The sequence below is a fragment of the Eptatretus burgeri genome, chromosome 4 (genome assembly GCF_056783735.1).
Source record: "Eptatretus burgeri isolate ZD-2024b chromosome 4, Ebu_testis_v1, whole genome shotgun sequence".
NCBI classification, from domain to species: Eukaryota; Metazoa; Chordata; class Myxini; order Myxiniformes; family Myxinidae; genus Eptatretus; species Eptatretus burgeri.
Window position 1 is genome coordinate 76,234,586 of NC_140964.1, and position 14,765 is coordinate 76,249,350.

A 14,765-nucleotide genomic window follows, 5' to 3' on the forward strand; every position below is an offset into this window, starting at 1 on the left:
ACCCCAACCGGTGACATGTGTTTTGACATTATTGTGTCACAAGATTGGGCATTAAATTCTGAACATTTTGGTGCTGGGTTCATGTAAAGCGGACAAGAATTGACCGCGTTATGACAAAAACCGCATATTTTTCAAGGTCGTGACCCCCCTGACGTTTGACCCCGAACCGGTAACAAGAGTATGGGCGTCATTGTGTCATATTGCATATCACAAGATGAGGCGTTGAATTCTGAACATTTTGGCGTTAGTTGCATGCAAATTGAATAAAAATTGACCGTGTTATCGTAAAAAGACGATTTTGACCTTTTCGTGACCTTGACCTTTACCTTTGACCCAAACGATCCCAAAATCTAATCGAATGCTTCCTGGCTAATAACCAATCATCCCACCAAATTTCATGCAATTCGGTTTAATACTTTTTAAGTTATATGAATCACAAGATTACAAATAAATAAATAAATAAATACACGCCGACCAAAACATAACCTTTCGCAGAATGCGAAGGTAAAAAGTAGTGGCGGCGAAGGTATGCGCTCTATGAGTGCCCGTTCTAGTTTTTGTATATAATTCTGTTCAAATAGGATATTTTTTCGATTTTTCTCATTAGAGATGTCATCTAATGTTTAAAATGATGATTTGGTTTAATTTCCTGTGCCATAATTGTGCAGAATTAATGCTTCATTTGTGTTTCTAGTCCACTTGGTTCAAATGTTATGAAAATTTCTGTTTTTTGATAATTGGGCATGTCAAAATCCAAGATGGCAGCCAAATACACCCCAAGACCAACACAATTTTCTTGGTAACATCTAAAAATGTTAACTTGACACCTTAAAGATTCTAAAAAAGTATGTTTGCATAAGTACTCAGGGGGGTACACGTGGGGCCAATTTAGCTGCCCTACTATCTGACATCCTCCCCAGAATCCAGTCCATACAAGTGCTGAAAAGTGTGGGAGCCAGTACACACCCCAGACGAACTCCAGTAACAACTGGAAATAAGTCGGAGATGGTATCACCACATCTCACAGCACTCTCAGGACCAGAGTATACTTCAGACATCAAATTGATCAGTTTTGGTGGCACCCCACGAAGACCAAGAATCCTCCAGAGGTCATCCCGATTCACTGAATCAAACGCTTTACAGAGATCAACATGCTGCAAGCAGCCCCTGCCGAAACTCTCGTCAGTGTTTGGTGAGGACCCAGAGAGCAAGGATATGGTCAATCGTTGACCTCTTTGGTGTAAACTGTAAAGCCTGACTGCTCTAGACACTGGTGATCAAGCAGATGGTGGCGAACCCAATCAAGCATTATCCGAGCAAAGACCTTGCCCGGCACTGAGAGCAGTGTCACCCCTAGGTAGTTGCAGTCTTGGTGATCACCCTTCCCTTTTCAGAGAGGGACAACAAGGTCCCTCTTCCAGTCAGTTGGGATGATGCCTGTGTTCCAGGCAGAGCACAGAACCTCATGCAATGACACGAGTACAGCATTTCCACGAGCCTTGAGAAGTTCAGCATGGATGCCACAGATCACAGGAGCTTTTCAAACCTGTTCACTGCAGCCTGTGTTTCCACAAACAAAGGTGAACCACAGTTGATTGGAGGGTCAGCAATCGGGATTGTAACACCCCTGACATCCAGCTTGACAGCTGGTGGATCAGCATGGTACAACCACTCAAAGTAATCGGCCCAGTGGGCCTTCACTTCGGACTCCTCTGTCAAGAGCCTACCATGCTCTGCTCTAACTGCAGTACAACGAGGGGCGGGCTTGGATTAACGCAATGCATGAATTCCCCTGTAAACAGGATGAGAATCACTTGACCACAGGTGATGCTCTACCCCCTCACATAGGCCTCCTTGTCCACCCACCCTAAGTGCACATGCTGTTTTACACCTCAGCTCCCTGAAGAGCTCAGCTCTGCCATTCAGCCTGGCCCTGCGACTCTGGTCAATAGTATCCAGTGTCCCTTGAGAGACAAAACTCATTCTTCATCCCACAGTGAGTTCCAAGACATCTACCGGCAACATCAAGGACGGTGGTCTTGAAGGCACTCCACAACTGTTCAGAATCACCCAAAGCACCCAGACCCCCAAATCGCCACTCAGCCTGTCTGCAAACTCCTCAGCTACCCTCTATCCTTGAGCTTGCCAAATCCAGCCGAGGCTGGGATGGTACCATTCTCCTGGATTTAAGCTACAACAAGCCTGTGGTCAGTATTGAGGAACTGAGCACTCCAGTCGACCCTGCAGTTCTGGATCATCCTCCAGCGACCGTCAACGAGCACATGGTCAATTTCCTTTGACACACCGCCAGCGTTGGAACAGCAACTCCAGCGATGAGCCTGTGAGTGCTGGAACCATGAACCAGCCACCCAAAGTCCATGACTTCTTGCAAAGTCAAGGAACTTAGTGCTGTTCTGGTTCATAGTTCCAGACCCATGGGGACCAACACATGTCTCATAACCATCCCAGTCAATGCATTGAAATCCCCCAAAACTGGAAGAGTATCTTGCCTGGGGCACTGATCAACCACAGACTCGAGCGTGGCATAGAATGCGTCCTTCACAGTGACATCACTCGCTTCAGTCGGAGCACATAGAGAGACCAGGGAAACGACACCCAAAGAGTGATGAATCCTTGGTCTCATAATACGCTCGTTGACCGGTGTTCCGTCAATTATCATTGGAGTCAGCTTATTGGATACAGCTACAGCAACTCCTTGAGCATGGTAACCATCAGAGCAACTAGACCAATCGTAGGTGTAACCACCCGCCATGATCTCACCGCAATCCGGTCTCCGAACCTCAGAGATTGCTGCAATAGCAATGTCCAAATGCTTGAGCTCAGATGATAACAGAGACAGGTGATCATCCTCTCTGAGGGATAGGACATTCCAGGCACCCGACCAAAGGGACCGCCCAGGTTAACTCAAGGAGACCGCCGTCTGGTGGACGACACTTCAGCACCTCCCTGACACACACTACCACAATCTGACCCAGGAAGGTTACCCTGTGGTTTCCCTCCTATCATCAAAGATTGGGGGTTCCGACGGCTTTGTCCCAATCCCGTAATCCGGTGAACTGCCCTGTGAAGGGAAGCTGCACAGAAGGTACTCCCATGGAATGTGCTTTCAGATTTTAAAAATGCTTTCAGAATGTTTTGCGGAATGAAAGTTTTTACGGTGGCCGGAGGGCAAATCCTGCCACCAACCTCCTCATAAAAAGTAACCCAACTGCAGGACATCTGCAGACACAGTTGGGCACTAAGTATGGATGGCCGTTGGCTCACAAGGAGCTCCTCCGCCCTTTGACCGGTTTTGTTCTTCATCTTGCTGGGTGTCTATATCATACGCCCTCCTCACCAAGAAACTTGGTGGGCGAGATGGTTTAGTCACTGACAACCCCGAACATGGAACTGGTTCGTACAGGTTTTCATGGTACCTGTAGCAACTCACAGATCTCATCTGACCTGACCTGACGCACTACAGCAAGTCACATCTAATCTGACCTGACCTGACAATGGCATAGTGGGCAGTAAGGAAGCACGGTGAAGTGGTCTGTGGACGGATTGTAGAACTTTGAGTAAGGAACAAACACATTGATCAGAGTGGTTGAGTTGCGGCTGAGGAGCAATGGCCATGCAGTTGTGTTGCAGATGAGGAGCAATGGCCATGAGGTTGTATTAGATGAGGAGCAATGGCCATGAGGTTGTATTAGATGAGGAGCAATGACCATATGGTTGCGGATGAGAAGCAATGGTCATGAGGTTGCGTTGCTGATGAGGAGCAATGGCCATGAGGTTGCATTGCTAAGGAGGAGCAATGGCCATGAGGTTGTGTTGCAGATGAGGAGCAATGGCCATGAGGTTGTATTGCTGATGAGGAGCAATGGTCATGAGGTTGCGTTGCTGATGAGGAGCAATGGCCATGAGGTTGTGTTGCTGATGAGGAGCAATGGTCATGAGGCTGCGTTGCTGATGAGGAGCAATGGCCATGAGATTGCATTGCTAATGAGGAGCAATGGCCATGAGGTTGTGTTGTGGATGAGGAGCAATGGCCATGTGGTTGCAGATGAGGAGCAATGGCCATGTGGTTGCAGATGAGGAGCAATGGCCATGTGGTTGCGGATGAGGAGAAATGGCCATATGGTTGCATTGTGGATGAGGAGCAAGGGCCATGAGGTTGTGTTGTGGATGAGGAGCAATGGTCATGTGGTTGCGGATGAGGAGCAATGGCCATATGGTTACAATGTGGATGAGGAGCAATGGCCATGAAGTTGCATTGCAGAGGAGGAGCAATGGTCATGTGCTTGCATTGTGGATGAGGAGCAATGGTAACGTGGTTGCATTGCGGATGAGGGCCAATGGCCATACGGTTGCATTGTGAATGAGGCCATGTGGTTGGCCATAGTGAGGCTGAGGCCATAGTGGGTTGAGGAACAATGGTAATGCCATTGCATTGTGGACGAGGAGCAATGGCCATATGGTTGCATTGTGGATGAGGAGCAATGGCCATATGGTTGCATTGTGGATGAGGAGCAATGGCCACGCTCCCGTTGTTGCCCATGACGAATTCGCGGAAAACTATGTCGTTCTTTTAACAGCCTCAACCTGCTCTTGCAGGAATCATTGCTGTTCTGTCGAGGGCTGTTCCACAACACTGTACGGATGTCACATTCGGCATCATATGTCTGATCGTGAAGATGTGGAAGGTTTAGGAGAGGTCTCGAACTACACCACACAAACGTCAGCTGGTCTACGTTCTGCGACGCCAGGTCCAGGGATGTGCTCCATTACCAAGAAGCTTGCTATCGCTTGCCAAGTCAGCCGTTCATCAACCGTTTCGGGTGCTCTACAAGCTGATTGGTAATGGAACACATCCCTGGTGTCAAACGTCCCCAGAGCACAATGCCTGGCAATGTCTCCCTGGAGGACAATGACCGTTTGTCTATGTTCTGAATGTCAGCTCAAAGACAGTCCACAGTGGGCAGCAAACAAGATAGGTGAGCATTGCTTAACGTCTTCAACGGAGCCATCGATGCAGCCACCAGTAACTGGAAGCGCTACCATTGGTTGTGAGTGCTACAACTGCCAGTAACTTTGAGTGCTACCAATAGTCGAAAGGATTAGCATGTATTACCTTTGAGTTAGCATGTATTACCTTTGAACTGTGTACTGTGAGTTTGATTCCCCCTTCGACGATAAACTATCTGTGGGAGTAAATAACATCCCTTGGTCTCTCTCTATCGAGTGCAGCCTGTGGCTGCTGGTTGCATCATTGGTTGGGACGCGGATATGCCGCTGATGCAGTGTCCCCCTTACCAGTACACTGGTACTCATTTTGCCGACCTCAGAAGGATGACAGGCTGAGTCAACCTCCTGGTGTATTTTTAATTCAGCAGCCAATGGGGCTTGAACTCAGGAGCCAAGGATCCCAAGCCGCCACCCTAACCACAAAGCCAACACCAGACTTACATCCCTTGGTATATACAGTATATTGTTGTGGTTCAAGGAACCAGCCCCGAAGGCAATTGCACACAATATACAAGTCACCCAGTTTAGTTATTTCCATCGTTTAAGTTGAGAGTAGTCTCTTCCCCTTGTGTAGTGGGTTGAATGTGACTGAACGCGTTGGTAAAGTGTTCGATCGCCCCCCCCCTTTCTTAAAGGTTAATTAGCCTGGTGTTGTCTCATTGGTTAGGGTGGCGGCTTGGGATCCTTGGGTCCTGAGTTCAAGCCCCGTCGGCTGCTGGATTAATACACCAGGGGGTTGACTCAGCCTGTCATCCTTCGGAGGTCGGCGAAATGAGTACCAGTTCCAGTGTGTGTACTGGTAGAGGGGCACTGCATCAGCGACAGTCGTGCTTCAAGAAATGATAGCTACCCCGGCAGCTAAGCTGCCATACGACCACCACCAGCAAAGGTTAATTGTAAATCACTGACGAGCGTCGTGGCACGCACTGTGAAACACAGGTGATGGCTAATTTGCATATCGTGCCAAAAGCTCGTTTGAATCACGTGCCAAGACTATCCTGCCCCCTGACTCAACCTCCCCATAATCTTCCTTCAGACGACACAGGTAAGTGCACACAACCTTATCATTCATTAGTTCACATTTTCATTTACACTTGGTTTTCATTCCACACGTTAATTTACATTGATGTAAATTTTTTGATGATGATGTCATAGGTGCCTTCGTTATGACGTCATAATTGCATGCGTAGAATGCTATATCTGATCAGTATGAACATTTTTGGGGGTAATCTTAGGATAAAATGGTTGACGGACAAAAATTGAGGATGTCATCAGTCACGTGGTTTGGCAGCCATATATTTTTGGTAAGACATTGTACATGCCATTTCATCGCCACCACACACGAACTACCCACCTTCCTCCATCGTCATCACCACCTCATCGACACCAACCCCCGCAGATGCTGCTGCCGCGGCTTGGTAGCAGCACGGGGGAGGTAACGCAAGGCACAATGGCCAGACACCTCCAAAGCAAAACTACACGTTTTACACAATAAACCTTCATCGTGCAAAAACGGTCTCATTTACCTAATACAAGCGTTTGTAACAAATTACCTTGTTCTGACCCTGTTCTTTGTTTTAAGTTATCTTCAAGTATGTCAATTCATTACACACTATTGGAACATACCTTTTAGACCTTAATACCCCTCAAACCCTACAGACCCTTTATAGACATTTTAAGACCCTTTACACTTCCCTTCAGACCTTCACACCTTTTTAAGACCATACGACCTTTACACCTTTTGACATTTACACCTTTGCCCTCTCGATCATTTAGACCTTTCATTTGCAATCGATGACCTTTCATTTGGTGAATCCTTCCATTTATTTGCCACTTCAAAATTCACCACACAAAACAAGTCCTGGCGAATGTCTGCAATCTCTGATTTCTCTTCCGAGTTGCCCTTGCCAGAGGAGAGGCTATTGCATTTGGGTCCGTTTGTCTGTTTTGTTTTGCCACACACAAAGTGAATACGGTTTTTCTCTGCAACTGCTTGTTGGATTGACACAATTTTCACCAAAGGAGCAACTACTCATTAAGAATGTTTTCATGATAATTATGATGTCATAAGTCACCTGGTGTGGCAGCCTTTTGGAAAAAAGGAAAAACTTTGGTCCTCTGCATCTCCAAAACCGCACCATGGAAAAATTGAAACTTGGCACATGGCAAGTACTCCTCATGGGGAATGTGTGATTTTTTTGATGATGTCATAGGTGCCTTCGTTATGACGTCATAATTGCATGCGTAGAATGCTATATCTGATCAGTATGAACATTTTTGAGGTTAATCTTGGGATAAATTGGTTGACGGACAAAAATTGAGGATGTCATCGGTCACGTGGTTCGGCAGCCATATATTTTTGTTTTTTAAACCTTCAAAAATAATCTCTGAAACCGCTGAACAGATTGAGGTAAAACTTTACAAGTATGACCGCTTATCCATGAGGAACAAAACGTTCCCACCTATGATGTCATAGATCACATGGTTTGGCAGTCATATTGGATTTACCCTCAAACCTTTTTAAATATTCTCCAGAACGGCTGGACAAATTGAGGGGAAACTTCACATATATGTTCCCCAAGCCTTGAGGATACCAGGGTGTTCACAAATAATTGATGGATGACATACATAGTTGGTCAGCCATAATTAATTGAAGGAAAATATTGAAAAAAACAAGATGCTCTTGAACCACTTCATCAACCGATATGAAACTTCACAATTATAATGTTGTGGTGATGGAGAATATATGTTTTAAATTTCAACACGATTGGAAGCATGGTCTGGCAGCCAGAATAATTTAATTTTTTGAATCTGGGTTCCTTTTGACTTTTTAAAAATAAAAACAAGGCTCATTTGGTGGTGCCTGGATGAGTTTGAGGGTAGACGAGTGGCAGCTGAAACCCGAATCCTATCCAGGATGCTCCTGATGACTTCATCTTTACTTTTTGTTTGTTTGGGTTCCTTTTGATTACTCCAATGCAGGACTGTACCTTCAGTGTTTGGTCTTCCATTTGATTTGAATTTAATTCATTTTAATCCCAATCTGAATTCAATTGAATAATAATGGACATCATTGGTCAGGGTCAGGTGTCCAATCAAAGTGGGGTTGCATCAAACGTCTCGGTACCCGGTCATGACTGCCAGCAGTTAGTTATAAAGTGGCAGTTCTAGTTATGTCACATTGTGGCAAATACACAAAGCACACCAAGTGGTCAGTACACAAACTCCACATCAAACAAATCCTGGTGAGGGTCTGCAATCTCTGCTCTTTTTCTTGTTATAAGTTTTTTGCCTTCATTGTATTATCTGGGAAATTCTCAAAATGGCATTTTTATCAACATTTGCCTTAAGCATTTCACATTCTGCAAAGAAAGTGGAAATATATCTGCTCAGAGCAAGCATGATGTGGGTGAAATTTCTGCGAGATCAAACTTCCCTGCAACACTGAAAGAAATTGCTAACACGTGGGGGGAGGAAGCCCAGATGGAACGGTATACAAACTGATCATTAGCAAACGGTCATGTCTATGTTCACTATATTTAGACCACAATCAGATCATGCCTGACGGACACGCCATCGGAGAGCCAAAGTATTTTGTTTGGAAAGACTGGGAGAAACCTGTGATTCAAAGCAGCAATGCAGCTATCATCAAATGGTCCCAATAGTCACTGGCAGCGGAACTTTGCCGCCACTACTCTCTGCCGCTCTACCTCCGGTAACTCGTAATCTCACTTGAGACTCTGAACTGGCGCTCAGTGCCAAACTCGACAACAGGGATGTTGATTTTGTTTTCAATTTACAACTTTCTGTTTAACTCCAGATACATTTTATATCCCAAATAAAGGGAAGGAAATGGTGTTCTTCTTTAAAAAAAAAAAAAAATACCACCAATGGTGGATGTGGGTTATGTTTTCAACCCTGTCTATCTGTTTGGCTTGATGATCCAATGCAGGATATCTCAAAAGGTTATGGAAGCATTGTGACGAAATGTGGTGGACAGGTTGGATGTGTGATAAGCACAAATTGATTCGATTTTGGTGAAGATGCGAATGTAGATCTGAACAAGAATTTTTAAAGTGATTCTTCCCCATTAAGAGATATAGCTAAAAATGATATATAGCATAGCATGGGCGTCGATTGCTTTTGAAAAGTGGGGGGGGGGGGGGGACATTGCATGTCCAGACCACGAAGCCCACTTCGTGCCGGCGTGGACACAGCAAGTCTACCCTTGCAAATTCTTGATTTTATACGCTCGTTGACATGCTGTCTTCTGATCACACAAATCTCTTAAATTAATCTGACCATCTATCGACCATCTTTTTTATCAAATGTAAGCAGACGGAGCGAAGTTAATTAAACATTAATCATACACATTTCAAAGTTTCAAATGTCATCAAAGAAATACATATATATACATATATATATATATATATATATATATATATATATATATATATATATATATATATATATATATATATAGAATTGTTTATCAAGCCTCCTTCTCACGACCCTTGAACTGATTCACTAAACATAAACTGAAAACTAGACTGACATACAAATTGATATTACACGAGTACGGTCAACTTACCTTAAAACTAGCCAACAATATGAACCCTCTTGTCTGCCGATCCAGTTAAAAACTTTGTAGCAATGTCTTGGGGGTCAAGTGCAGTCAGACGATCTCGGTGAACATGACAGATCATGAGATGGTTGAGGCATTGTTGGGTCATTGTGGAACGTAACCAAGTCTTCATACGTCTGAGTGCGCTGAATGGCCGTTCAGCTTCGCATGAACCTGCTGGGGAAACCAATAGAAGCCTAAGCAAACGTTCTGCCTGTGGGAACATTCGACGGACTTCCGGCACCATGTCTACAAATATCTTACGGTAATCCTCAACAGATGAACCACTGAACTGGTTACGAAAGAAGCCAAGTTCTTGCTCTAGGGAATCCGACAGTTCGGGATATTTGCGGACTATTTGTGGTTTGAATGACCCAGACAGGAGCATTTCACCCAAGTCCCTATACGCCATGAGGTCGGTTGATGTGAAGTACTCATTCAAGTTCTCGGATGCGCTGTCGATGACTGAAAAATTCAACTCTGTATACCTCCTCTGCAGAATTGGCAGTGTACTCCTGCGTGCCTCCATCAAGTCTCTTCGGAAGCTTGCGCTTACGAGGAGGGTCACTGGATCTAGTTGGCACTGCTGGAGCTTATGTTGTGCTGCTTCGAAAACCTCCATAAACGTCTGGTCGGTACGGAGAGATTGGAGATTCTGTGCAGTTACCTTTGCAGCAATAAGCATACCAGAGACGGTAACTTGTGAACCCTGAAGTGCCTTATTGAGGTATTCAAGGGATTGGAGGAGGGGCAATAATGCAAACAGACCGAGAACACACTTTCCTGATGAAAGACAGCTTTGAATACCGTTGGCTCACGATGCCGTGTTCGTACCAAAGTCATCACTTGCTTGTTGAAGGGCATCCAGTACCGCTTCGTAGTTATCCAATATCGATTTCATGGCAGGAGAACGAGTTAACCAATGCGTCGGGCAAATTGGCCTCAGGCGTGTAGGGCAAGGAGTGTCAGCATCATCAGTGTGGATATTCAAGTACAGATGCTTGAATTTTCCAGAGTTGTTGTAGATGTTTCTGAGTACCTGGACATAATCAAGGGCATCTCTTATGAACGGTGCAGTTTGTAGGGCTTTGGATGTAATGAGTTGGGTGACATGAGCTCCACAGTGAACATAATTGGCCAGCGGTTGGAGTTTTTTTTAGCTGTGCTTTACAGCCCTTGTACTTTCCAGGACATGTTGCTTGCCCCATCGTAAGTCTGCGCTCTAAGGTGTTCAATAGGGAGTTGACACCGAATTAGGACATCCTGAAGCATCTTACAAAGTGATACTCCTGTTGTTGACGATACTTGGTAGAGGCCGATGAGATCTTGAACATCAAAGGAATCCGTCACATAGCGCACACACACCGACTCCTGCTCATTACCCTGAATATCTTGCGTTCCATCAGTTATGAGTCTGAACTGAGTGGACATTTCATTCACGTTACTGCAGATATTTCGGAGGATGGCATGACTCATCAACTGTAGAATTTCGTTCTGAATTTCTCCACTTGTGAACGTCATCTTCCTTGACAGCCATGTCTTGAGGTTTACATCATCCTCGGCACGCAACTGTAAGAGCATTTTGAAATTCCCTTCAGAAGCATCCTTCCCACGAATTGCAAAACCTTGTCGGGCTAAATATTGCAGTGAGGTGATAATCTTCACAAGTGCTGACCATGCAGATCTTTGCTCTTATAGCAGTTTGCTATAACATGGACACCAGGTTGACTTCTGCGACATTTCAGATTTTCAGAGGCAAGCCTATGTGTGTTTGATCGTTCGTATTGTCTGAATTTTTCTGTAGCCTTTTTCCAGTTCTGAAAGCCCTTTGAGACAAATGCGTCTTCTGCACAGCAGGCAAGTTCGGTAAGTTTTTCACGAGAAGCGTCCGTACAGGTGTGACAGAGTACACCGCCGATATCTGATCAAAATGAAGCCACGGAAAATCTTTGAACCACTGTTGTTGAAACTTCAACTTTTGGTTTGGCAGTATTTGGACTGGGATACAACTGACATCATGAGGTTGAAAAGGCTGATCTGGGAAATTAGGCCGAGTACTCGCACATGCACCCTTTTCTGCTATCTTCTCCTTTGAATCGTCCACCTCTTTCTGGGAACTTGATTGCTCCAGGAGAGTGGTCGGGGATGTGCTACTTGATGCTGTCGCGAAAAACTTTCTGATATCCATATCCTCGATGAAACGAGAAGGGAATTACATTTCAGTTGAATAAATTTTGACATGTGATTTATAAGGGTTATTTTTGCGTAACAGCGCATTTTTATTCGGTCTATCCTTTATCCTTATTCTGTCGGTCTATCCTTTGTCTTTGTCCTCGTGCAAACGGAAAATTATTCGGATGATGGTGGAAGAGAAATTCCTTCCGGAACGTTATTTTTCCTAGTAAAAATTGCAAGCCGCGGCTAAGCTACTAAGCCTTAGCCTTTTTTAATCGGATTTTCGAGGTAATCTTATTACTACCCTATAGATACTGTATAATCCGAGAACAGAATTCAAAAATAATTTTCCGTTCGTTTGTCCGAACCTCTGAGGTGAATTTTGCATATTTTTCAACAGCTACCTTTTAAAATCTATAATTTAATCCTCATAAGTCCGACGACCGAATGATACCTCTCGTTTTGTAGGTCTATACCTCCCCTAAGTCCAAGTACCGATGAAAAAATGATTTACATTAACCGCCGCAAAAGCGAGTGGATCAGCGCATTTTATTTTATGTTTCCCAAGTATTCAAAGCTAATTTAAGTCGCCAAAATACCCACTTTCCTTCGATTTTCACCCGGTTTTCAACGTTGGGATTTAGGCCACTGTTATCGACTGCGAAATATGAAAACAGAATTACAAAATATCTTTCCGTTCGTTCGTGCGAGCCGGGAGAGTGTAACCGCGTCATCCTGCACAAGCTTCACCATCTCAATCAGCATGTACCAGACTGCAAAATCTTTTATTGGCTTATAACTCGACGGTGAAAAGTTACAAAAATTAAACACACACATCATCGTGCAGGTAATAATATCAGGCATCCGGCGATATAAGTTAGAAAGGTGAAATAACCTATTTTGGTCGCTAAAGGGGCCCCGAGCCATTGCGGCCTAACACTTTCCGAGGCGTGGCGCTCCGGGCCATGAAGCCGCGATTTATTTAAACACTCATAAAATGACGATACACAGTCCGAAAACGTCCCAACATACCTCAAAATGTCAAGGTCACGTTCCCCATTAGTGGGTGAACAATCCAACGCTTGGCGAATTCTGCTTCGCAATGATAGGAAGAGCCGACATCGAAGGATCAAAAAGCGACGTCGCTATGGACGCTTGGCCGGTGGGAGACCATGGCTTGGGAAGCACGGATACTCAATGTTGAATTGTTAACCTATCATCTTTAATAGAACTATAATAGACCAATAAAACTAACGGTTCTTTTTCTTTTGTTGTTTTTGGCAAAAAGTAAAGATCCAGAGAGGCTCTATATTTGGCAACCCCCCCCCCCCCTCTCTATTTACGTGAAATGGTTTGGTCCAACTCCCAAGGCCAAAGCAGACGAGAACGGCTTGCGAGTACGGAGACCATAACTTGGGAACCACTTGTCCGATTAATATCAAACCTTGAAAAGGCACATCCTCGGGTCCCCAGCAATATACCTGGCAAGTTTCAAGTGGATCGGACCAGTGGTTGTCGAGAAGCAGCGGTCGCAGACAAACATGCACACAGAGATTGCTGGAATGAGAGAGATTTAAAAATTTATTCTTGTATTTGAGGAGCATCTTGGCCTGGTTGTACTAGAGCAGCTCTTTTTGTGTTACGTAACTTACGTTCAATGAAAAAAGTGGGGGGGGGGGAGGGAATCGATATGTTGTCCCCCCTTGATAAAAAGTGTCCCTCCCCCCCCCCCCCCCCCACCAATCGACGCCCATATAGCATAGTATTTCAAAAGGTTATGGACAGATTCTGACAGAACTTGGTTGACAGGTTGGGTGTGTGACAAAAACGAATTTATTCGATTTTGGTGAAGATCCGAATGCAGATCTGGATACGAGAATTTTTCACGTGATTATTCACCATTGACAAATGGGGTAAAAATGATATAGCACTGTATAGCATGATATTTCAAAAATGTACTGGGCCCAATATGTTCTCGTGGGTCAGGCATTACAGGGTGGAGGGGTGCACACTACCGAGTGCTCTTCTCATAAAGGGTGAGTGATGTTACGAATTCCACATGCATTACTGACCTGAACGGGTTCATCTCATAGCAAACATCAACTTAGAGCGTCTGAAACATCAATTATACTTTGCTTCCCACGGCACATAGTTCCAACCTTTGATTCCCACCACGGTTATATCGTATTACTGTGATTCCCACCATGGTTATATCGTATTACTGTGATTCCCACCACCGTTATATCGTATTACTGATTCCCACCACGGTTATATAGTATTACTGTGATTCCCACCACGGTTATATCGTATTACTGTGATTCCCACCATGGTTATATCGTATTACTGTGATTCCCACCACCGTTATATCGTATTACTGATTCCCACCACGGTTATATAGTATTACTGTGATTCCCACCACGGTTATATCGTATTACTATGATTCCCACCACGGTTATATCGTTTACAGTGATTCCCACCATGGTTATATCGTATTACTGTGATTCCCACCACGGTTATATCGTATTACTGCGATTCCCAACACGGTTATATAATATTACTGTGATTCCCACCACGGTTATATAATATTACTGTGATTCCTACCATGGTTATATAGTATTACTGTGATTCCCGCCACGGTTATATAATATTACTGCGATTCCCACCACGATTATATAATATTACTGCGATTCCTACCATGGTTATATAATATGACTGTGATTCCCACCACGGTGACACAGTATTATTGTGATTCCCACCACGGTTATATAATATTACTGTGATTCCCACCACGGTTATATAATATGACTGTGATTCCCACCACGGTTATGTAATATGACTGTGATTCCCACCACGGTTATGTAATATTATGATTCCCACCACGGTTATATAATAGTACTGTGATTCCCACCACGGTTATATAATATGACTGTGATTCCCA

At 44.4% G+C, this 14,765-nt stretch overlaps 1 protein-coding gene across 1 annotated transcript in view; it reads right to left on the bottom strand.

The window, feature by feature from the left end:
• Positions 1–12,990, bottom strand: part of LOC147028402 (transmembrane protein 200A-like) — a 32,714-nt gene extending 19,724 nt beyond the window's left edge. The window contains exons 1-2 of the mRNA XM_085878742.1: positions 12,860–12,990; positions 9,620–9,829 (exon numbers count right to left, since the gene is read on the bottom strand). The gene's annotated coding sequence lies outside the window, so the exon portion shown is untranslated. The remainder of the gene's footprint in view (positions 1–9,619; positions 9,830–12,859) is intronic.
• Between the last annotated feature and the right edge of the window lie 1,775 nt (positions 12,991–14,765).